General features: G+C 38.5%; 1 protein-coding gene across 2 annotated transcripts in view; it reads left to right on the top strand.

Moving 5' to 3' along the window:
- Positions 1–20,485: 20,485 nt before the first annotated feature.
- The window catches only part of CDH7 (cadherin 7), a 133,098-nt gene continuing 129,520 nt past the window's right edge, over positions 20,486–24,063 (top strand). Inside the window, exon 1 of one of the 2 annotated variants that reach the window (XM_023224193.2) lies at positions 20,486–20,613. The gene's annotated coding sequence lies outside the window, so the exon portion shown is untranslated. Of the gene's footprint in view, positions 20,614–20,884; positions 21,384–24,063 lie in introns of those variants that run through there. The other variant, XM_023224192.3, reaches the window with a different exon arrangement.

The raw sequence follows: 24,063 nt of genomic DNA, 5'->3' as shown, positions 1-24,063 counted from the left end.
GAGAAGGAAGATATATATATATATATATATATATATATATATATATATATATATATATATATATACACACACACACACACACACACTGGATATATACTGGAGGCCAATTTAGACAAGGATTTATGACTTTTTATATTTATCCTTGTTCTACAGGTTGCTAGAAGAAATGTGCCTGGAGAGGAACCATGGTGGGGGGAAATGGAAGAAATAAAGGTGGCTTACAAAGGCTTCGTGTGCTGTCAGAGATCTGGAAGAGCTAAATTTGCCAGCAGTTAAGGGAGGCAATGAGTTATTCAGAAAAGAGCCCTGGGCCTGCAGGCAGTGGATATGGGTTCAAGGCCAGGCTTTGACATTAACAAACTGAAAGATCTTGGAGTCACCTAATCTCTTGAGAACTTATTTTTCCCACTTGTAAAATGAGAGGATTGAATTATATGATGTGCAGTGGATTTAACAACTTCAAAAAGTTGTGATTGTAGCGTCTAATTATATTTCAAGCCTTATTAGAAAGGTATCACGGATACGGGAACAACTCCAGTGGACCCTCCAAAGCAGGAAAAGTCCAAGGAGGAATGCTGGCGTTTACGCCTAACCCTAAACATCAAAATTGGCAGCAATAGTATTAGCCTGCTAATTTATTTTGTACTTCTCTTCCTTGCAATTAAATCAGGTAAGGAATAAAAGGAAGATTCTGAGGCAATAAAGAGATCAAAGAAAAAAATTGGAAGCAAAAGATTCTCCTAAATGTTCTCACTCCTCAAGTAGTGGTTATATCTGCAGGACTGCTTTGATACTAGATTACGGATTCGAAGAAATAAACCAATAACATCATATTGTTTGAGGCAACTGAGCCATGTTTCCCTCCCACACTTTCTGGTCACCTTAAGTCCAGGACAACTTTATTGTCTCCATTCAAATGATGATCATCTGCCTCTCTGACCTTAACATATAACAGCAAAGAGAGAGCACTGCTGTTGAGACTGACCCAATTATTTGTCACTGTTTTCTTTACATGTATCACAGAGACCCAGGAATAGGTATTCCAGATCTCTAAAAAGACAATGCCTCTGTCCTTCCAAAATGTATCGAAATCCAAAATTTTCAGTATAGGAATTTTGGGTATTGGTAGGGGCAGTTCTGCTCCCCCCACAAAGCATTTACATATTGAAATATACATTATTTTAGTATAAACTACTTTTTAAATTTCTCATTTTTTTGTTGGGATATTATATGGATAATTTTTGGTTATTGTGAGTGTATAGGTGGGTTTGCTAATATGAATTCCATTTCAGGATATTGAATAACTATTATACAGTACTTATAATGAAAGTAATTATTGGGTCTTACAGGAATCTTGCTCACTGGTCTAATATAACTCACATTATTGATGAAAGGTTACAGTCCAGGTTGGACAGACCACACTGCTTCCCTTAGCTCCAGTGTTCCTTTAACATTTGTGATTAACCAGCTCTCTAACTGACCAGGATTAGATATTTTATATATTGATATATCTGATATTTTATATGTTCCCATATGGAATGAAAACACACGGACAAAAAAAAAAAAAAATCTGAAACCAGTGCTGCTACATCTCCAGCAGACAGGCAGTCAGCTCAGCTAACATTTACTGTACTCATGCAGCTATGAAAGACACACTGTCTGAAAAAGATAACGCTTATTGTTGGCAGGGTAGGAGGAGGCAATTGAATAAAAAACATAAGGCGCTGGCGTTCTATTAGGAAACAAACAACATTCTGTGGAATTGCAGAAGGAGAAAAAATTCTTACAAGAGCATTCAGAGAAGTTTTTATGAAAGAAATAACATTTGAATAGAGACTTAAAGGTCGAATGGGGCTTTGATATAGTAGGAGAGCAAACACTATGAACAAAGTTAATTGGCATTAAAATTTGTCTGTGTTCAGGGAATAATAAGTAGTCAATATGAACACAGAAGTGTGCTTCCAGATGGAGCAGAAAGGGGAGATGCGGCCAGACCCTGGCCAGTCTGGAATGCAACCTCAGAACTGTGGCATGTCCCCTGAGACAATAAGGAGACTCTACAGGTTTTAAAGAGAAGGTACCAGCGTAATTCAGTCTAGTTTATGAAAATGACTGGCAGCAGTGTAAAAGATCAAAATGTGAGCACAGAAAACAAAACAAAACAAAACAAACAGGCAGGGAGACTAATTAGGAGTTTCTTCCATAGGCCAGTCATGCAATGACAACCCAGGCCTGAGGCTGGGCACGGATTGTCAGAATGGAGGGGAGAACAGATAGGAGAGAAAACGGTATTCGAAAACTGGGTGTAGAGAGTGAGAAATATCAAGGAGAGGAAGATGACTGTAACTGAAGGAGAGAAGTCACTCTGGCAGACTAAATATTGAAGCTGTCCTCACAGAGTTAATAAGAATTCTGATGGAAATATAGTTGTAATTAAGCATTAATCAGGCAGCACTTTCACCCACTGCCTCCTAACCGAAAGTCACAAAGCATTAGATACTGACCACTTGCACCCCATTGTTACCATAGATAAAATTTCTGATGTCAGAAACATAAGGCTTTTGTTTTAAGAATATGTAAGCAGATCCTGAATTCCAGTTGGAACGGCTGACACCAATCAGTTTAAAGACCTATCAGAGGAACCAAATCAGCATGAAAATACAGTTTCTTTATCTTTTTGTTCCATAATGTCACCCTGCACTCTTCGACCAATCAATAATCTCTACATTTTGGCCACTCCAAAACCCTTAAACCCCTAGTCCCACATTCCCTGGAGAGATTAATTTGAGGTTTTCTCCCATCTCGTCTCATTTAGTGGCCCTACAATTAAACCTCTTTTTTCTGTTGCAATCTAGTGTGTACACATATTGACTTTTCACAAGCATTGGGCAATGAACTTGTTACACTTACAGTATTTAGAGAGAGGATAATGAATGTGGTTTGGAACAAGCTGAGTGTCCCTATAACAAACTTTTCTCTCAATGAAGGTGGTATCAACAACAAAAGCAAAGCAACTTCCTAAAATCAATACTCACTTGTGAGTAACAGCTGTCTTCATGACACTACATGACTGGTTTAAAAAGTCATTCAAAGCATAAAAGAAGTTCTACCATGTTTTAAAGAATAGGTAATTGAATCAAAGAAGCTTCAATGTTATAAATAAACTTCATCAGCAGATACAAAATAAAAAATTCTTAAACGAATGCTACAATTTAAAAAATGTGTTATGTACATCATTTGGTAGTTAAAAACAGCTGTTTACCCTACTTAATGTGTGTTAGAATACGACCTGATATGATACCATGCAAAAGAGTAAACTGATGTTGAAGAAGACATTTATATGCATATATATGCCCTAAATCAATTTTCAGAAGCAACTTGCTCTTACACGCTTTGAGGATGACAATCTTTCATAAGGTCTTTCACTAAATGCTAATATTTTATTTTTCTTATTGTTTTTGCTGTTGACAAAAGCATTTCATGTGCTCTTCACACAGACTCTAAGGCTGTTTCAATGTGACAGCCTAATTCTAATATGCTATAAAAATAAGTGACTATAATTGTTGGGCTTTTAAACAAGACATTATTCTCCATCTCTCAATCTCAAAATCATTGGGAAATGTTTCTGCTAAGGATTCTGGCACTGCTCTGGGTATAGGGTAGTGGAGAAAGAAAGATTTCAGAATCAGACAGAGCCCCTATGTCACTTGATGGATTGAATTAGAGATCAAGTGATATCATCAGCAAAGACAATAGCTCCCAGATAAGATAAGGCTTGGAGAAAAGAAAAAGCAAAAAACAAGGAAACAAACCAAAAAATCTTACCGATGTATCTAGATAAAGTGTTTATCAGAGAAGGTGGGTAGTAAAAAATGGAAACATACTAGTAAATTATAAGCTATTTGAGTAGACATACATGAACCTATTTTAGCTTGATGCTTTCACACTTTTAAATCAGGTAGTTAACAATCCTCATTGTGATTTCATGCTCACCATGTAATAGCCCCATTACTGTGTGGCTTCCCATGTGACACCCCTGCAGGTGGTGTCTGGTTGCCTCTCCAATTAGATTGCTCATTATAAATTGAAAAACTGGTATACATCATTCTTTTTGAGTGGGATTACTTCTGATATGTTGATAAATCAGTTTTCTAAGCCTCCTAGATTTAGAGTCAATCTTTGAACCATGATGAATTTGAGGCGGTTGCCCTATGAAGCTCCTTGGAGATGGATAGAATGTCTTCTCTTAAGACTTCCAACATCTCATTGATTGCAGCTTTATAAATTGCATTGCAGTAATTGCCCCTACTGGCAGAGTGAACATCAGCATGCAATAAAATACAAGGTAGCATATTTGACGCAGTACTGTCATAGAGCCAGGGTGCAAATACAATTCAGAGTTCAATATCAGCTTACATTAGAGTGAAATGGAGCACTCACCAAAGTTGAAAACAGGAATTTTAAGCAAGGACTGTCCTAAAGAAAACAAGGTATATAATCATCCTACTTATAACTCAGGCTGTTGGATCAACCTTGACATTGAACTGGAAACATTTATGATCATTCTTTTGTGAATCTTATGAAGCAGTAATGCCTCAAGCTATACCTTCTCTTCTGACAGCTAAGTGTGGACCCCTCTCAGAACTGCATGGTGACTCCCTGGGGGTCACTCTCATGGGATGCCATAGCACACACTTCTCTTCTAGACGAAATCCAGGCCTGGTGATCCCAGCTTGGTTAGTCTGTATTTGCTGTGCCTTATCTGAGAAAACCTTTTTATTTTTCATTTTCAGTATTGTTTAGATTTTCTTTCATTCATCCAATTTTTTAATGATAGTCTTATTAAAAAAAAGTTGCTTAACCTCTTCCAAAATTTTTACATATTTCTGTCCTTGTGCAATGAAGACCCCTACTGGTGGCCCATGAGCTTCTGAAAAGAGCAGAAATCAGTTGGGCGCGTTGGCTCACGCCTGTAAACCTAGCACTTTGGGAGCCCGAGGCAGATGAATCACCAGGTAAGGAGATGGAGACCAGGCTGCCTAACCCGGTGAAACCCTGTCTCTACTAAAGAAAAAAAAATTAGCCAGGTATGGTGGCAGGCCCTTGTAATCCCAGCTACTCGGGAGGCTGAAGCAGGAGAATTGCTTGAACCCTGCAGGTGGAGGCTGCAGTGAGCCTAGATCGCACCACTATACTCCAGTCTGGGCGACAGAGTGAGACTTCGTCTCAAAAAAAAAAAAAAAAGGAATATTCGAATTTTGAGTCTCACCAGGGCTTACACACAGGGCTCCAATCCAGGGGAAAATATACATTTTATATAATGATTGATAGATAGATAGATAGGTAGGTAGATAGATAGATAGATATCATGTATCATTAGGGTTGTTGCTTTCTACAGATTTATTTCTTTACTGGATTTCTCTTTCCTGATTATTCTGTGTGGAAGTTTATCACTGAGAAGAGTCCTGCTAAAGTCTCCATGGTATACAAAGTGAGATGTCTGGGTGCAGACTTTATTTACTGAAAAAGATTCCTCTGGGTACACTTTACAAAAAGGAGACAGCTGCTATAAATCATGAGAAATTAAATAGTATATTTCAAACTTCTTAAAATTAAAACATACCTGTTAGTGAATAAATATAGAAAAACAATTCTAAACTCAACGGCAAATTCCTATGGCTTAAAATCAGCTCCTTGATTTAGATTGCTTTCAGTTACAACATCAATGGTTGCATAAAATATATTAAGACCTAATCCAAAGAAAGAAATTCCACCATAAGAGATTACAACAATGCAAGTCATAGAGATCCTGGCCAAGAAGTAAGTTGCATACACATCACCTTGACTTGTAATACAGATACTGCAACTTCTCTAACATAAAAGGCTTTCCAAACTTATTGACCTAAAAACAAAACAAAAAAAAATTCAATCCTAGAAGTGTAGTAATGAGATTTGGAGTACCTCTGTTTAGAAATAGCAACTAAGCTGGGCGCGGTGGCTCAAGCCTGTAATCCCAGCACTTTGGGAGGCCGAGACGGGCGGATCACGAGGTCAGGAGATCGAGACCATCCTGGCTAACAAGGCGAAACCCCGTCTCTAATAAAAATACAAAAAACTAGCCGGGTGAGGTGGTCGGCGCCTGTGGTCCCAGCTGCTCAGGAGGCTGAGGCGGGAGAATGGCGTGAACCCGGGAGGCGGAGCTTGCAGTGAGCTGAGATCCGGCCACTGCACTCCAGCCTGGGCCACAGAACGAGACTCCGTCTCAAAAAAAAAAAAAAAAAAAAAAAAGAAATAGCAACTAAGAGGGATAAGAATTTTCAAAAGAAAATACTAAAAACAAATTGAGGAGGAAACAAAAACTTGTGTTACTACGGTTTAGTTACTATTTGCCGTATGACGCCGTTACATATAATGTGCTCATAGAAATTAGACAAAAACATAATACATTCAGAAATAGCGCAGGAAGAAATAGTTAATTTTCAAATGAATGTCTAGATGAGTAGAAAATGTACGTATGTGGAATTCATTCTCAGTGAAGCGATGGAAATTGTATTACAGTTCTCATGGCATGAAAATCTAGCAATACATCCTCCTAAACACTTTTATTTAAACATCTTCAGGTTGATGATAAGGTATTAGCCACTTTTAAGAAAATTATTATAAGGGAGAACATTTTTGTGTATGAAGATATAAATTTCAAAGTGTAAGAGCAAAGTTTTGGGATACTAAACTTAAATCTCTAGCATTCACTGAGCGCTCACAAAATAGTAGGGACCCTTCTGAATTCTATGTACATGATTTCTCATCTACTAGTTTAAATGAACCAAAAAGTTAGACATCATTATCATTTCCATTTTATAGATTAGAAAATAGAGGCTACATGACTTACACAAAATCATACTGCCAGTAGGTAGTACAGTCAGAATTCTAACTCAAGAAATCCGTCTCCAGGGTCCTCACATTTTGGAATGAAACCAAATATGTAACACTAGGAGAACAGCTACGTAATTATGGTTTATCAGCCTTCAAGTGCATCATTAAATAATACTAATGAGTACTGGATGATACATAAAAAGCTTTCGATATTTAAATGTATTTTATGTATTTAATACATTTTTAAACATTACATTTAATAAAGGAACAATTGCCCTTATAGTTTGCCTGTAGTTGTTTAGAGATTCTGAATTCCTATGATGGCGAAACCAAACATGTGAATGTGAAAATTGTTGATGCATTGCAGTAGGCAAACTCTGATAATGGAGACAACCCAAAGGCAGTGAACTAAAAAGATAGGCTATTTGTCTCTCAGGTGATTGTTTCAGGGAAGATAAGCAGGTCGCCAGCAAGAAAATCATCCAGTGACCTAAGTTGACAATGGCTCTGTCATGTTTACTATGCAGTATCCACTGCTGCTCTGTTGCATGATCCTTTCAGACAAGACAGGCCTGGGAAGGGGTACGAACAGATGAGGCAGATATTTCTCTTTAGTGCACACACTACATCACTCACATTCCTTTAAGAAAAATTTGGGCTTGTAACCATGCCCAGCTCAAGAAAAGCTGGAAAATGTACTTTATTTAAATGCCCACAAAGAAGAGAGAGACCAATATTGATGGACATCTGCCAGTTCTGGCCACATAAGCATAGTGGATATTTTTCCTCCTTACCTTTATTATGATTATTTATTTCATAAAGACAGATGAAATTCCAGTAATAATTGAACACTATTTCTAAATAATCTTCCGTTTTTCTTTTAGAAGTTTAATGAAAATGCAAAAGTATTTAAGAATTGAAGGGTTGGTCATGACATATGAGTAAGGATTGTGTGACTTCAACTGGTATACACAATTGTTTTGTGAGCAAAAATTGGAGTTATCATTCTGGAAAAGACAGAGGGTCGATCTCGTCCGGTGGCCAATGCCAGATGTTTCACTAAGAGAAATAAACCTCCCATAATACACTTAATTTCACAATACTATACCATAGGGGGGAATATCTTCCTGACCCATCTGGTAAGCAGCTTCTGCCCTGAAGCATGAAGATTGATAGCTGGTGTAATTCTATCCTAGCTAGTGTACTGTAACTGCAGATGCTACTCTTCCTCATGTGAGTGTCTAATTATTTTCAGGATCATTTTCTCGTATTCATATCCTGTTGCCTAGAGTTACACAGGTGAAAAATATTGTTCATCCTTGAATGTTTTTCTGAAAAAACACATATGAGTGTTTAATATATTGTTCTATTTTGTTTTACTAGCTACAGGTCAACTGTTTTTAGAAAAACTGTTGTATTTCATATTCCCCTCAGTAGTTTGAAAGGTGCATTATTAAGAAAACTATGTTTATCAAAATATATAATTGGCTCCATTTCACTTATGTCAAATGTCTTTGTTTATTTTTCTTGAAAATTTATTGTCATGAAATAAATTCCTTGCTGTTAATTTCACTGTAAATTTCATTGTATTATCACACACACTCTGGACCCTAATGGATGAATACACTGAAATTATATTGATATGGAGCTATTAGCACCCATATCAGCAGGATAATTAACTTCCAAAACAGGTACCATTCCTTGTCTTCATTATTAATAATGTGTACATCTTGAAGAGATAATTCCATTTGTATCTAATGTACTTCAAATGAATCTGTGGCTAAATTCCAAAATCCATGTGAATTCTTGACTTTAGGAACAGGATTTCTTGGCACAGAATCATTTTAAGATTTATTAGGAAACAAGCGAGTTGAAAAATATTTAAATTGCCAATCATGAAAAGAGCTACGCATAGGAACAAATTATAGAGGCCACATGGAAGAAAGATTTCAATTTTAAATACTATGTAGAATTTAGATCATCCTTTCAGAAAGAGTGGAGTCAATCTCTATTTAAATGACCATAGAATTCACTTAAAGGTCAGCTTTCACTCAGTGAAGCAAAGGCCAACGGGCTTTTCATTGCCAGAATAATTCCCCCTTTATAATTTAGGAGGTGAATAACTTGATCCAAAAATATGCTATGTGCTTAATGATAGCTAAAAAAAATACAGTAGCTTTCACATATTTGCATTTCTTTATTTTTGCATTGTTATTATATTAATCTCATTTACATTAACATGTAAATATAATTCATTCATTGACTAAATGCCTATGCTATATAAGAGCCTCTACTAAGCTCTACTAACATGGACAAAGAATGTTTTCTATTCTCAATATCTGGCAGTTCTAGTGGGGATACAAAGAAAAGATATTCCGAAGCAAAATTTTCACACATGAAAATCTCATCACTGCCTATGAATGGGAGATCTGGAATTACACTGGTCTCAGGGAATAATTTTCCTGAACTTTAACATTGTAATAAATGCTGGGGACTGGAATATGTAGGATTGATGTTAATGATTAAATGACTATAATTCCATCAAATAAAAAGAAGCTCATCTATTTTTAGATAATGTTTACCTAATGCTCTTATGTCAATTAATGGATTAGGTGCATTTCATTTCAAAAGTAAATATGACAAATTTGAAGCATGCACATTTAAAATTTCTTTGTCTAACGATTTCTAACCTGACTAAGGTGATAGTGTCACTAAAATCTATTTATGCTGCTTTTTACCTAACTCATTTGTTACCCTTTGGACATTTTCTTTTACTGCTTCATTTTGGTATAAATCGAGCTTTTAGTTTGAAACTGCTCGTCTAATTCTGTGCTTAAATTGGAAGACAAACTAACAAATGCTGCCTGATCATCAGTTTGCTTAAAATCACCTCTTATTTAATGGAAGGTTTCTCCTTAATGTTTTCAGTCACCCTTTCTGTATGTACCAGGTGCACCTAAAATGTTTATGATGTATCTAAGTGCCAAAGAGAATTCCTCAGGTGTTAGGAAGAGGCAAAACTTATAGAGCATTTGATAATTAAGTGTAACTTCATAAATGCCCAAGTACTGTTTTTCCTTATTGTCATTCATGTAACTGTCTTGTAGTTTTCTTATGACATTATGGCCTACTTTTCAATATGACCATGTCTTAATATCAAGTGTATCAAATCTAATCCTATGGTTTATTGTGGGCAACCCCAGTTGGTCTGCTCTGAGCTTTTTCCTCCCTTCTCAGTGAATGGAAGTTATACTTATGCCCGGCTGGTGGCTTGAATCACCTCAATTTGTTCTGGCAATCAGAGGCAGCTGCTTCATGGGAAAGGCGTGAGGGCCACTGAACATCACATTAGGACTGACCTCAAGCTGAATGTAAAAGGCTCCAACCTTTCTGCCAGGCCAGCAGAGCATGTGCAAACAGATTTGCTGAAGTGCAAAACGGTACAATGATTTAGAGCAAGACTTGTTCTGTTTTCTTTCTCTCCCTCCCTCCCTCTCTCTCTCTCTCTTCTTTCTTTAAAAATGAAACAAGATAGCAGACAGGCTGGTAAAATCTTAGCAACATCTGTTGCCTTTCACAAGGGTCTTGGTTGAGCACAATAACTTTTCAAAAGGGGACTGACGTCCTGTTGAAAAGGGTAAAATAAAAGATCTCAACTGAAGGAAGTATGGCCATGTTGCCCCAGACCCACTTGAATCTTTTGTGGTTTCTGTCAGAATGAGTATAAAGAAAGTTTATTTTCCTCTACTTCCTGATGAAACTGCCAGAAAATTAGTGCTTAAAGCCCTTAAAGAATTAGTGCTTAAAGCCCTTAAAGAAATATAGAAAAGTTACATTTCAAACTTTTCATTTTCATTCCCAGTGATATCTGAACTTTAAGCTCGGTTAATCAGAAATGTGAAGAAATTTATGCTGTACGTTTTCTCATGTCTGTTACTTTTGGCCTTTCTTATTAAGTTAGTTTTATACTTTTTCCTACAGTTTGGGAGCAATAGGAAGGTTCTTTTTTGTGAAAATGAATATTTCACACTGATTATTTTTCCCTTCAATGTGACCTGTTCATTTTACACTACTTATCTAATGATGGGTTACAGTAAACATTAACTTGCGATAATTTATATAGAAAAAGTTACCTGCTTTTATTTGCAAGATGTTTTTCATGAGCAATTTTGTTCACTCCAATCATCACATACTTTCACATCGATGAGGATGCAGATGCAGCTGATGTGTATATATATCACCTGCTGGCTTCTGTTTTGTAAAACAAAAATAGAATTATATATGTATAATTACATATATATATATCATACATATATATTCTAGATATTTCTATTGTTTTGTATTTGTTTCATATGTTTCTCATTTCTTTTTATATATATAAAATATATATATATAAAATATGTATACACACACACACACACATAGAGAGAGAGAGAGACAGAGAAAGAGAGAGACAGAGAGAGAGAGAGGGTCTCACTCTGTCACCCAGGCTGGGGCATAGTAGCACAATCTCACCTCACTGCAACCTCCACCTCCTGGACTCAAGCAGTTCTCCCACCTCAGCCTCCAGAGTAGCTGTGACTACAGATGCAAACCACCATGCCAGGCTAATTTTCTTATTTTTTGTAGAGATAAGGTTCCTCTATGTTGCCCAGGTGGGTCTTGAACTCCTGGACCCAAGGGATCCACCTACTTCTGCTTCCCAAAGTGCTGGGATGATATTTTTGGTATTATTGATATTTTTATTAATAATATATGTTTTTGGAGTTATTATTTTATTAATTATACATGTTTTTGGAGTTATTCACATAATTTTGAAAATATATTTAAAGACAACATCTAAAGATGCAGTTTATGCTTATCAAGATAATAATAGATTCATATATACTTTTAATACTGATGAGCTTTGTCCTATTATAATAAGGACATAGAGATACATCTGAAAATATCTGAATTTATACGTCTATTAAAAAATATATAATAGATCTTTTGATGCTCAAGTTATTTTACCAACATAGTGTATTAATACATGATGTTTTAAAGTATTATTTTAAATGCCCTTTAAACGTACAAAAGTGAGTATATTTTATTTCATAATTAAAATGTTAATGCCTGAAAAAGTTAAATTTTTTTGTTTAACTGCATTATTTTGCTTTCAGTGCTATTTAAATATGTGCAATTAAAAATATAATACACTATTGTATTTGTGCTTCTTATGACTCTTTTTAGTAATTATCAATTTTTTAAAAATTTTTATACCAAAAGTAAACATAGCAAAACAAGTTCAGTATAAGAAGTAGAAATGGAGAAATATAAGATCATGTGCTATAAATGTGGAAAATATTCTGGGAATAAGCAAAATTGTTGCATTTTTTAAACAGAAGAAATTTTACAAACCGGGTGGTATTCATTAACATCTAGACCATCTTACTAGGAGAGAGGATATTAGAATTACTTAAGAGAGTTTCATAACTAGTCTTTACTGAATGGGATGATTCGCATTTTGCTTTTCTTGCTTCTACTAAAGTTATCTAAATGCTTTCAAAGTTTTCCAGGCTTTGCCAAGAAAACAATAGATTTGCCAAGCCTGGAAAACTTTGAAAGCATTCCATTTTACTTAAAATGGAAAAAATAAAATTGGTCAAAAGTAATGTTCAAACTCACAAACAGTAAGGTAGACATGACCTAGTGGACTCAAGGTTTCCAGGTATGTAATAATGCAAATGGGCTAGTACTGAGGTTTCCATTCACATCAAATACACACTGCCCACAACTGTCATACACAAGGATGATAAGATCTAATTACGTCTAATGGTTAAATGACAAAAATAAAAACCACTTTAGGCTTTGACGTCTGCCTGCCTGTATATCTTACCTTTGATATTATGCTAGTAATTCTAGACTCACATACCTACAGAAGCCCGACGGCTAAATTAAGGGGTAAGTTGACTATGGTGAACTGGAGTATACACGGCCCATTGCAAAGAAATAGACAATCCTGAAGTTCAATCATAGATGATATTATCAAAATGAAAAACCAGATATGGTCAGATTTTCACTGAGTTTAACAGCAGTAAAAATTAGAGTGTTGCGTGCATCATCTTTCAATGACAAACCCTAGAAGACACTTAAAACTCTTAAAAAAAAAAAAAAAAAAAGCACTGTGTGGGCCAAAGTTTATCTGCAGTTTGGGTGAAATCAGAACTGTTAGCTGGCACATCTTGCTTAAATCAAACTATAACACCTAAATATTATTTGCCTTACATTTTTTTTTGAATTCATTCAAACATGAGACTCACACTAGACAAATTTCAAGGTCAATTAATGAACAGTCTTTTGGGGATTAAGAAAGACATCTTGGCCGGGCGCGGGGGCTCACGCCTGTAATCCCAGCACTTCGGGAGGCCGAAGCGGGTATATCATGAGGTCAGGAGTTCAAGACCAGCCTAGTCAAGATGGTGAAACTCCGTCTCTACTAAAAATACAAAAATTAGCCAGGCGTGGTGGTGGGTGCCTGTAATCCCAGATACTGGGGAGGCTGAGGCAGAGAACTGCTTGAACCCAGGAGGCAGAGGTTGCAGTGAACCGAGATCGCACCACTGCATGATGGGAGATAGAGCAAGACTCCGTCTCAAAATAAAAATATAAATTATGATTTACATTAGTATTTAAATGAAATTTCAAGGTGTGATTGAGAGCACATCTACAGAATTATTTATAAAAATATTTATGATTTTCAAATAAATTATTTATTAAAATACTTATAATATTTTAGTTTTAAAACGAAAATACTTATAGTTTTAATAAATAATTTATTAAAAATTTATAAAATTATTTATAAACATGCATTCAATTTTTACAATTGTAAATTCACTCTAGTACAAGCTGTAACAAATAATTCATAACAAGAAAGGCTACAACCAAGCTCTTACTCCATTGCTTAGAAAAGCTAGGGAATGTGAACAAAAGTCCTGTTTAGTATTTGAAATACAAAATATCAAATAATAATGGTCTGAATATCTAGGATCTTTAGGAATCTTGTTTTGAATATTGCTGTGTGGATCAACCAGGCTTCATTACTGGGTTTAGATTCTTATATCCATACATGAAGTTTGCCATGAGGTCATAAATCAATTCCTTTACTTTTGTAAACTTCAGTTTTGTCACTGATAAAATAAAAAGAAATCTGCGTGTCTTCAAAGATGTCTTATATAGGCCATTTCATGCATATGGTATGGAGCTCAATTATCTTCGGTGGCTACCTCTGGTAATTTAGTTGCTTAACGAGGCTCATTAACCCTTTTAGACCATTATTTGTACTCACAACTATATTTGGAAGTAAATTGTTACATTACATACTGTAAGTACAACATTTTCCTGCCAGTGTTAAATGTTAAATAAAAAGCCCTAAATAAATAAATGTGGCATAATGATTGCTCATTTCCATTAAAACTTATTCTCACTCAAATACACAAATAGGCTAGAAAATACTGTGTTTATTTCATTAATTAGATCTATTTGTTTATGTTGGTTCTAATATACAATATCACTATGAATGAATTAGTGTTTTATTTAATCTTTTATAGGCTGGAGCCCTCCCTCAATTCTGAATTTAGAGTAATCATGTTGCTAGATTAGGGTAGAGTGAAGGAGATGCTTGCTACATCCCTTTTTAATCATTCAGACCTAAAAGTGGAAAGTGGAGACACTTGCAGTTCACAAAGATAATGACTGCCTCAGAATTCACCTTTGTGCACAAAGTAGTTCAAGTTCATAAAAGGATTACTGCTCCTCATCACAAGTATCTTCCAGGGTGGCAGTATTTCAATATTTTATTAAACATCCTTCTCTTCCTAAAAGTTCACCTTTGAATAAACTGGCTTATTTTATCTAATCTTTCTTTCTAAGGTATGTAGTTTTTTTCTTATATTTTTTCCCCTTCTGAATTTTCCTTTTGAATATGAGTTTAGCCTCAAAGTCACATACACCAGGGAGTTGTACCCGGCTCAATGCATCAGCAGGAAGTAGGGTCATTTCTACATGCACGTTTTATGTGTGTTAGGAGAGCACTAAATAAAATTGAGTGGCACCAGCTATAAAACCTGCAGAACCCAGGGCAAACCAGCTCTCTGGATCTACATGCGGGGAGCAATCAGGTTAGTTCTTCTGAGAAAAAAGCAGTGGGCATGGAGTGGAGGGGGGAAACCGTACTCCAAGTACAAATACAGGTGAACTGAGTGAGTACATGCTTAGGAAGCTCTCTTTCTGTTTAGGTGAGTAGAGAATTATATATACCTCATTTTAGCTTAAAAAAATTACATTAATTCCTCATGCTTCTGGAAGATTAAAGTTCTCTGAACATTCTTTCAATTTTCTGCTGTCCCTTCCTGTCTGTATCCAACTCATGTTTCAAGCCTCAAATGAAATGTCACATTGGTTAATGGTTTTAGTACTCTGCAATAGCATGTGCTATCTTCCTCCTTCAAATCCCATACCCTACTGCTTGCTATTTGCTGAGTTTAGCCTAATCTTTCACTTTTATGTATTTTAGTTACATTCGTGCCTGTACCTGCTTGGGGCCTTGGTCTTAACTTTCCTCAGTAGATCTCTCAAGTTTTGGCATAGAACCTGCTATATAGCACATACTTAAGACATATTTGTTAAATAAATTGAGATGTTGCAAAAAATCTACTTTTTGAAAAAGATTCTATGGCTTATGGCAAAGTGAAAGAGAAATGCTTAGCAGAAATTTGCATTATTTTCTTTTTTCTCTCTCGAGGTTTTAGAAGGCTTTTACGGAACAACTATAATTCAAGAGACAGTGTCGCCCTAGCTGTATTATTTCTGACCATTTTGATTTGAGCTGCTTTTTTTCTTTTCTTTTCTTTTCTTTTTTTTTTTTTTTTGAGATGAAGTCTCACTCTGTTGCCAAGGCTGGAGTGCAATGGCATGATCTCGGCTCACTGCAAGCTCCACCTCCCGGGTTCACGCCATTCTCCTGCCTCAGCTTCCCCAGCTGAGCTGCTTTTTAAAAATAATTTTTGTCCCAACTATTCTGAATCCAGAGATACAACCACACATCAGTGGTATCATACGCTATTTTAATAAGTAAGTGTTCCCCTGCTTTGGCATTTGACACCATATTGAAATCACACATTTATCTGTTTGAGTTTGTTCTTCAGAAAGAAAATATTGAAATTTGACATGTAGTGGAGAAAATTAAACTCCTACTTTAAGATGTTAACCAATGACCCACACCATCACAGATTTTCCCATGCCTGAAAAGAAGCCCTAAGTATCCGTAGGAGACTGGAATAATAATAGAAACAACTTCGTTTGCTGAGTACAGGGCTAAAATGGACTTCTACCCTTGCTTTCCAACCCCACTAGGTGTCCTTTCATTCTCATTTCTTTTCTGAAGGATTTTTCTAAGTGGTTCAGGGAAGGAGTAAGTTACCCGCAAACTCCCAGCTGAAGCACCATCTCTGGTAGCACGGGCTGAAAGCTCCACAGAATTCTTCCGTGAGGATTTGCACTTACCTTCTCCCAGATTACACAGTGAAATTCCTTAGATCCCATCAAACATCTTTGCCTTTTCTTTTTTTTTTAGATGGAGCCTCCCTCTGTCACCCAGGCTGGAGTGCAATGGCATGGTCTCGGCTCACTGCAACCTCCGCCTCTCAGGTGCAAGCGATTCTCCCGCCTCAGCCTCCTGAGTAGCTGGGACTACAGGTGCGTGCCACCACACCTGGCTGACATTTGTATTTTTAGTAGAGATGGGGTTTCGCTATGTTGGCCAGGCTGGTCTCGAACTCCTGACCTTATGATCTGCCCACCTCGGCCTCCCAAAGTGCTGGGATTACAGGCCTGAACCACTGCGCCCGGCCATCTTTGCATTTTCTAAATATTTCTGTGGTGTCTAAGCAGCTCCATTATTCTATGAATATTTTAGAGTTCTTTAACTGAGTGGTATATTCTCCGGGTAAGTATTCATTTTTGTGCAAAACTGAATTTTTTGGATAATGAAAGAGGAGACCTTGAGTGTATCCTAAGAAGCAAAATGGTTGTATTACCTCAGATTTTGGATTTTTCTAGTTTACTTACTCTATGAAGTGGCATGGTCATGAGTGATGCTGTTTGGGGGTTCACTCCATGATGCCAATCTTAGGTACCAACGTCTTTCTTCTTTTATTGATTATTTATGCTCCATTAGTGATAACTCTAGTCAAAACATCTTTACATCTACTTGTATTTTCTGACTATATCCAAGGAACTTTCGTATAATACCAGTGCCACAACTAGAGTCCAGGCCAAGGTTTTTCTCAGCAACTGGATTTCTAAAACAACTTCCTAAACATTTCTTAGGGGCTAGGGTGTATCTTCTAATGCAAATGTGATCACCATTGTTCTTCATAACATTCCTCAATACAGTCTCTTTGTCCTCGCAGCACATTCCAAACATTTTTCCTTCATTCAAGGTTTTCTCATCATATGGCCCCTTTGTTGTACTCCCATACGTGACATTTTGTGCCCACCTCATCATGTGGTGTGTGGAGATGTATATACCTCTTTATTTTCACAGTAGATTGAGAAGTTCCTGAAGAACTAAATCTTATTCATCTTTGTGTTCCCATGCCCTAGTTGAGGAATCACATAGCAGGGATTCAGTAAATATGCACTAAATGGCTACCTTGTGCTAGAAGTCATTACTTTCTAGATGATGGAATCATATCTAATTAGATGAACTAAATTGAAGGACACAGATACCCTCAGAAAAAATGTTAAGCATTAAATATAGATTTTTATTATTATTCTCAGTTAAATTAGGAGAAACATTCATAAGAAACCATAAGTAGCCCCATGTTTTGAGATCTTTTGAGGCCTTATGGGGAGAGCCTCCTACCTTCTGCCACATCTCTGTTTTCCTGCCTGAGGTTCTCCAGAATGTTTAGAACTACTTAGTTCTCAAGGATTACGTCTCTTCTCTTCTTAGCTACCAGATACCAGGCCTATGTCTTTGGCTTTAGAGTAAGATCATAATGTAATGAATATGAATAAAATCTGATCAGCAATCTCATAAGAAAGTACTTGCTTGCATCGTATCTACTTTGTGTGATAAAGCAGCTAAGAATATACTTTTCATACCAGTAGAAACCATGACAGAATTCTCCTACATTTTACTGATTCCTCCTTCTCCAAAATATAGTTTCAGTGCAGGTAACTTTTCTCAATTTAATCAAGACAGTGAAAATAAATTGAAAAGAGGACTTTTTAAAGTACGGTAGAAAAGGGGACATTTATTCAAATAATGCTATATACAACACTAAAGACATAAAGCCTTCAACTGAGGGAATTTGAAAATATATACACACGTAAGGATAGAAATATTATAACATACATTTGAAATGTATAAGACAACATGAAATTTTGTAAGTAAGACATTATGGCTTGCATTTGCAGTTCAAGGAATCTTAAACAACTGGCAGTGCCTTGGTTGGCAGTGCCTTGGGATTCACCTACTACAGTTTTTTGTTGTTGTTGTTTGTTTTTTTTGTGTGCGTTTCTCAGAAAACTGGGTCTTCTAATCAAACCGGAAATTGTGAGAAAAAGAAAGGAGAGGAGATAGGACCTAATAGAACATGTGTTGACCCTAAATTTGACAACAGCTTAAGCCTGGTGAACTCTTATTTGCTGTTCTTGATGCTGGGCTTCCTCCTCAGAATAAAATAGAAACATCTGTCAGAGGCTGGAAGACCTAGAAAGATCTATTCCATGTCCATTACTACAACATAGTCCACCTCCATTCTCCTCCCTGTCTGCAGTACATACATCCAACCCCTTCCTGCCACAGACATTCCCCTTGTTTATTCTGCCTAGATCGTTCTTCCCTCAGAGCTGTACAACGCTGACTCATTGTCGTCATTACGTCTCAGTCTATGTGCCATCTCCTCAGAAAGAGACCATCCCCAGCCTCCTTAGATAAAAGGCGTCCCTTGGTTACTGTCTGTATTATTCCCAGTTCTTACCCTTGCTCTAGGTTGTGTCTTTTGGTCAAGAGGAATCTAGACCTCCCTCTAAGACCAACAGCTGTTAATGTGGGAACCAGGGCTAGAATTTTGGTTAAGTGAAATTACTTCACCTGTTTTGGATTCTGTAGAGGTTATTGTTTGAGGAAATTTTTTAAAAAAGGAAGGCACGTAGAATGGTTTAAGAAAAAAGCATGCATTTGGAATCAATATTTATGTGTAGTCATAAGGAGAAAAAATATGAAAACTTGAGGAAAAATATCTTTTTCTTAAAGGGCCTCAAAATATTTTCCTTTTCTATGCAATGTCCTTTGATCAAAACAAGCCAGTAGATGAAGACAGCGCAGTTTCTGATTCCCAATCACAACATGACCTCCTATGAACAAACAACCCAGGCAATCCATAAGCAGTTTAAAAATAGCTTGACATGGTCAGATTTGTGATAAATGCTAGATGGGATACAAACACTTCTTTATTCAAGAAATGCTTACTATGGGCCAAACATGTGCTGTGTCTTGCTGATATTGAATATTAATTACTGCCCTCCTGAAGCTTTTAGTTCAGAACAGTTATAAGAAAAAGTTTCATCCCAGAAGTCAGTTCATAGGCAAAACAAGGCAAATATATGTAACGTTACCAGAAAAATCTAAAGTTAATCTAAAGATTGTACTACATGAGCCAGAATAATTGAGCATGTTAACACATTTCAAAGAGCTCAAAGATGAAGCCAAGGTTTGATATCTGGGTACCAGGTGAACTATAGTGCCCCTGACAGAAAAGAACATACAGGGGAAATTCAAGCTAATATCTAAGAAAAGATACAGAGGTCTTTTCTAAGCATCTTGAATTTGGGTGATGGCTGACAGCTGAGTGGAAATGGACCATGAAATGGTCACCCAAGCAGCCCTGGATCTGGGGAGTTTTGGGGTTGCAGTTAGAACTTTTAAAATGCATAATGTTAAGTAAGTAACATAGGATGGTATCTGGAACTTAATAGGAGTCCAAAATTGCTGTTAGAATTATTATCATAGAATTTGGTTTTAAACATTGACTAAATTGAATGGGCGAGCTGGGGGAGGCACGGTGCCAGTTAAATGACCAGGAGAGGCTGGACTGGGGACAGAAAAGTGTGCTTGAGGGCACAAGAAATCAGAGATAATAGCACGGACAAGTATAAGCCCATGTAACTGGTATTCGAAGAATTACTGCTAAGGTTAAGTAAGAATAAGTGCGTAAGAGAAAGAGGACACTTTCCATTGGTAGAGTGAGAAAAATGAAACGAACGTAGTTGGAAATGATCTCTTCCCCCTCCTAACCCCTATGACAGAACACCCAGTCATCAGATTAAAACGAGCACCAGAGCAGGGGAAAACAAAGCGTGCTCAACTCCAGGGACTGCACCGTGCTCTAAAGAAAAGACCAGATCCCCTTCCTTCCTTCTTTCGTTCCTTCCACACCTTGCAAGGGTCCTCTGTCCCGCCCTGCGAGTAAATCATACACTTTGGAAGTTTTGCATTAGAGAGCCCAGCTGGAGAGAAAATTGTCTGCAAGAAAAAAAAAAAAAAAAAAAAAAAAAAAAACTAGAACTAGGGCAGTCCGAGGAGATTGAAAGGGCAAAACTATCAAGCAAGAAAACTGTAAGTTCTGATTAGTTTTATGACTTTGCCTTCATGCCTCAGGAGCTCAATTGATCACGGCTTTCAGACAGGCTAAGGTGGGTGTTGGGGGGGCAGCTTGAAAATACCCTCAAAACTCTCCTCTAGCTCCGTGCTTTCAGATGCAAATACCTCGCGGAGAGATGGATGGGCTGCAGCCCCTCCTACTTTCACCCCTCTTCTTTATTTTCCTGCGAAGGAATCCATCTGTACAGATCTGTCAGGCGGGAAGTGGAGGAGGGTACGCGAGGGTGCGCGCGTGTGTGTGTGCGCGCGTGGCGGCCGAGCGGCTCCGTCTTCGCGTTCATTTCCAGTAGCCCCCACCGGGTCTCTGGGAGGCGCGGAAGTCTCAGTGGATCCCCGGGCCGGCCTCCGACGGCACTGACAGCGGGCGCCCGCCGCCCACCACCGTCGCCCTCTTCTCCTCCTTCTTCGGCCCCGGCTCCAGCGCGCTCTGTGCTCCTCTCCCGCGCGCCCTCTCGCCCTCTCTCCGGCCGCGCGCTCCCGCTGGCTCCGGACCTTGCGTCTCAGCCGCCCGGGCGAGCCGGAGGGGCCCCTTTCAGCGAGCGGAGACAGCGGGCCCCGGGCGCCCGAGGCTGGGGTAGGGTCCCCGCGCGCCGCGGAGTGGGCTGTGATTGGAGGAGGAGCCCGTGCCGGGCGGGCCCGAGCGGGTGTCGAGCCCGTGCCTCCAGACTGCCCCGCGCGCGGAGCTGCGCGCACTGGGTCCTCAAGAGCCCGGGGGCGCCCGGCAGCTGAGCGCACGTCCTTTCGGATGCACACGCCCGGGTCCCTGGCGTCTGACGCCGCGGGGAGGGCAGCGAGGCCCCAGGTGAGTGTGCCTGCCTGCGTGGGGCTGGGGAGGCGCCGCTGGGCAGATGTGCGCCCTTGCTGTGCGCCTTTGGAAGCAGGACTAATCAGTGAGCGGAGAGCGGGCGGGGATGTCCGTGCAGAGTTTCCCTTGGCGTCCCCAAGTTACTGCGTGTTGCCGTGAGACGTGGCTCTGCAAGGCAGGACAGGCTTGTGGACGGAGCCGGGGGCGTTTGGCCCGGAAAGCCGGTGTTGACAGACACCAGGTGCGACACGAGGAGTAGTAGTTGAGGGTAAGAGCAAATCCCGGCACTCTCCAGGTGCAGCGGCAAACATGGGCAGGCTGGAGCACTCTCCTCAAAGAGGAACACAAGCAGGCTCCTCCCTCGACCTCGGACTGATGGGGGCACAACTCCGCGCCGGCTGTGCCGCCGGGTTCTGCAGAGGTCTGAGGCTGGAAGGGGGTATGCGCCGCTGTGGGCAGGAGTCCTTTGAACCATCCGCTCTAGACACCTTTTACCTTTCGTGAAGGTGGAGCCCACCTCAGGGTGCTTTGCTTTTTTCCTCTGTAATTAGTATTCTGCTGATCTGGTTCATCTGCATCCTGCGTCCCCTCCGCCTGGCAGTACCTTAAGTGTGCGCTGGGAAAAGGGCGCCCTGCTTCTCTGAAGGCGTGGTGGACTTCTTCATGGGTGCACATGGTACACTGCTAGTTGCTGGTATTCAACCTTCCAGTGTGGATTAATGAGAAAAGACCCGTTATTCTGTACCGCTTCACGCTTTAGATCGTTAACCCTACGGATTTCTTAAATGTCATAGTTCAGGTGAGTAAAGATTGGCAATGAGTTCACCCAGCACTGGGCAAATGGCAAGCTGTTGAGAAACCATCAAGGATTGGGTGTATCAAGGCTTTGGAGATCTGTAAATTGAACCAGGAATGTACTTATGACATCTTTTGCTTTGCAATAAATATCTTGTCTCTACTAGATCGTTTATTAAGTGAGACTTTTATGTAAGACTTCTCCTCATAATTTCTGTAACTACCAGACAGGTGTTCAGATCATTTTTCATAGAGAAGTAGATAAACAGAACTTTATACAAAAAAAAAAAAAAACCAGAAAAATGTAAGTGACTTGTTAATATGTGGCCCTTGCCAAGTGACAAGTATGGTATGTATTTTTAAAAGCAGATAACACCTCACACAAAAAATGTGTATTTTAGGAGTTTAGGAGCAGTAGCAGTCTTTTTCTAAAGGAAAGTTTGCATAGACACAATATCTAAATAGTTTTAAGAGTGTCTTAATAAAGGCAAATTGTTAGGGGAGAAAAGAGCTAAGAAAAAAAAATTACATTTGAAGCTTTCAGTAACTCACCAAGAATTACTTCTGTCCTAACGAACTAGTTAGAGTTTGATTTACCTAAGGTATTTTCTTGTTACTGTATGTCAGGGGGAAATGCATGAAGAATCATTTTCTTTCTTTTTAAGGCTATTTGGAACAGTACGAATTAAAATGCAAAAGAATTGAGGCAGGTAGGAAGACTGGCAACTTTGTGGAAGTCTTGCTTCTGTGTTACTGTTTAATATGGAGTGGGATAGCAGAGCAATTAGGTAACATCCAACGTTAATAGTCTTATCTGGGAAAGCTAGCCAAGTCTGTCTGAGGAAAGAAAAATAAAGAAAACAATACTCAGTAGCACAGACCATCACCCTGCTAAAAGCTATTAAGGTTTGCAGCTTTAATAAAAGGGCATTGTGCATTTACAACGTGAGATATTATTGTAATTAAGGGCTGCAAGAGGTCATTAGAATTGTGTTAACAATCGCTTGACAGACTCACAACTCTTCTTAAGTCTTCTTTTATTGATTTAATAGCACAGAGCTTTTTCCTTTCTTATAAAAGGATAATTGTAAAGCATCTATATTACTGCAATTTACCCTTGAATTGACTCTAATGTTTAGTATCCAATGAAGAAGAGAGGGTGGAGAGCGCACGGAGTTGGCCACTGTTCAGTCTTCCTTGGCCTAAAAATCAAATGACTGTCTTTCCTCGGGCACTGTTTCTTTACTGGTTTCCCTGTTATTCAGCATTTTGCTTTTTTGATGGCAAAGCTGATATAAACTCCTCAGAGTGTGTACTGATATGAGGAAGTGAATACATTTTTGTGTTGAGCAAATACTTTTTTTTGTCAGATCTTTCGGAAATTCTTTATAAAATACTAAACTCGCAAATTGTTCTGTGCTGTGGATATTTATTGCTGAATGATTCCAATCTTCCTGGGTTTTATAAGGTTTTACATTTATTGCTTTGATAGCTTGTATCACATCATGGTTCTCTCCCTTTTACACACACACAAATGTCTTTAACTTGATTGGAAGGCTTCAAAGCCTTAGCTTAAATTGGAAGTTTCAGGAACTTCTAAAATAACTAACATGCATTAGTTGATTGCAAAGGGATTGAGATGGAAGCTTTTTCTTCCTTGGATGAAGGAATCAGATGCTACTTGGTGGGGTGATAAAGGGGAGCTGAGGACAAGGAAAGAAGACATGTGATCAGAGTCTTGTGTGTGACCATCTCCCCAGCGTCTGACAAGCAGAGCAGATCTAGCTGCAACCAGCAGTACGCGAGTGCCTCCTCTGGGGATTTGCTGGTGCTGCAGAAAGATACCCCTGCAAGCACTTCCCCCTTGTTATTCTGTGAGTCT

This window comes from Piliocolobus tephrosceles, chromosome 18, assembly GCF_002776525.5.
Source record: "Piliocolobus tephrosceles isolate RC106 chromosome 18, ASM277652v3, whole genome shotgun sequence".
Classification (NCBI taxonomy): domain Eukaryota; kingdom Metazoa; phylum Chordata; class Mammalia; order Primates; family Cercopithecidae; genus Piliocolobus; species Piliocolobus tephrosceles.
Note: the sequence above shows the minus strand (reverse complement) of the source record. Positions and strands in the feature narration are given on the sequence as shown.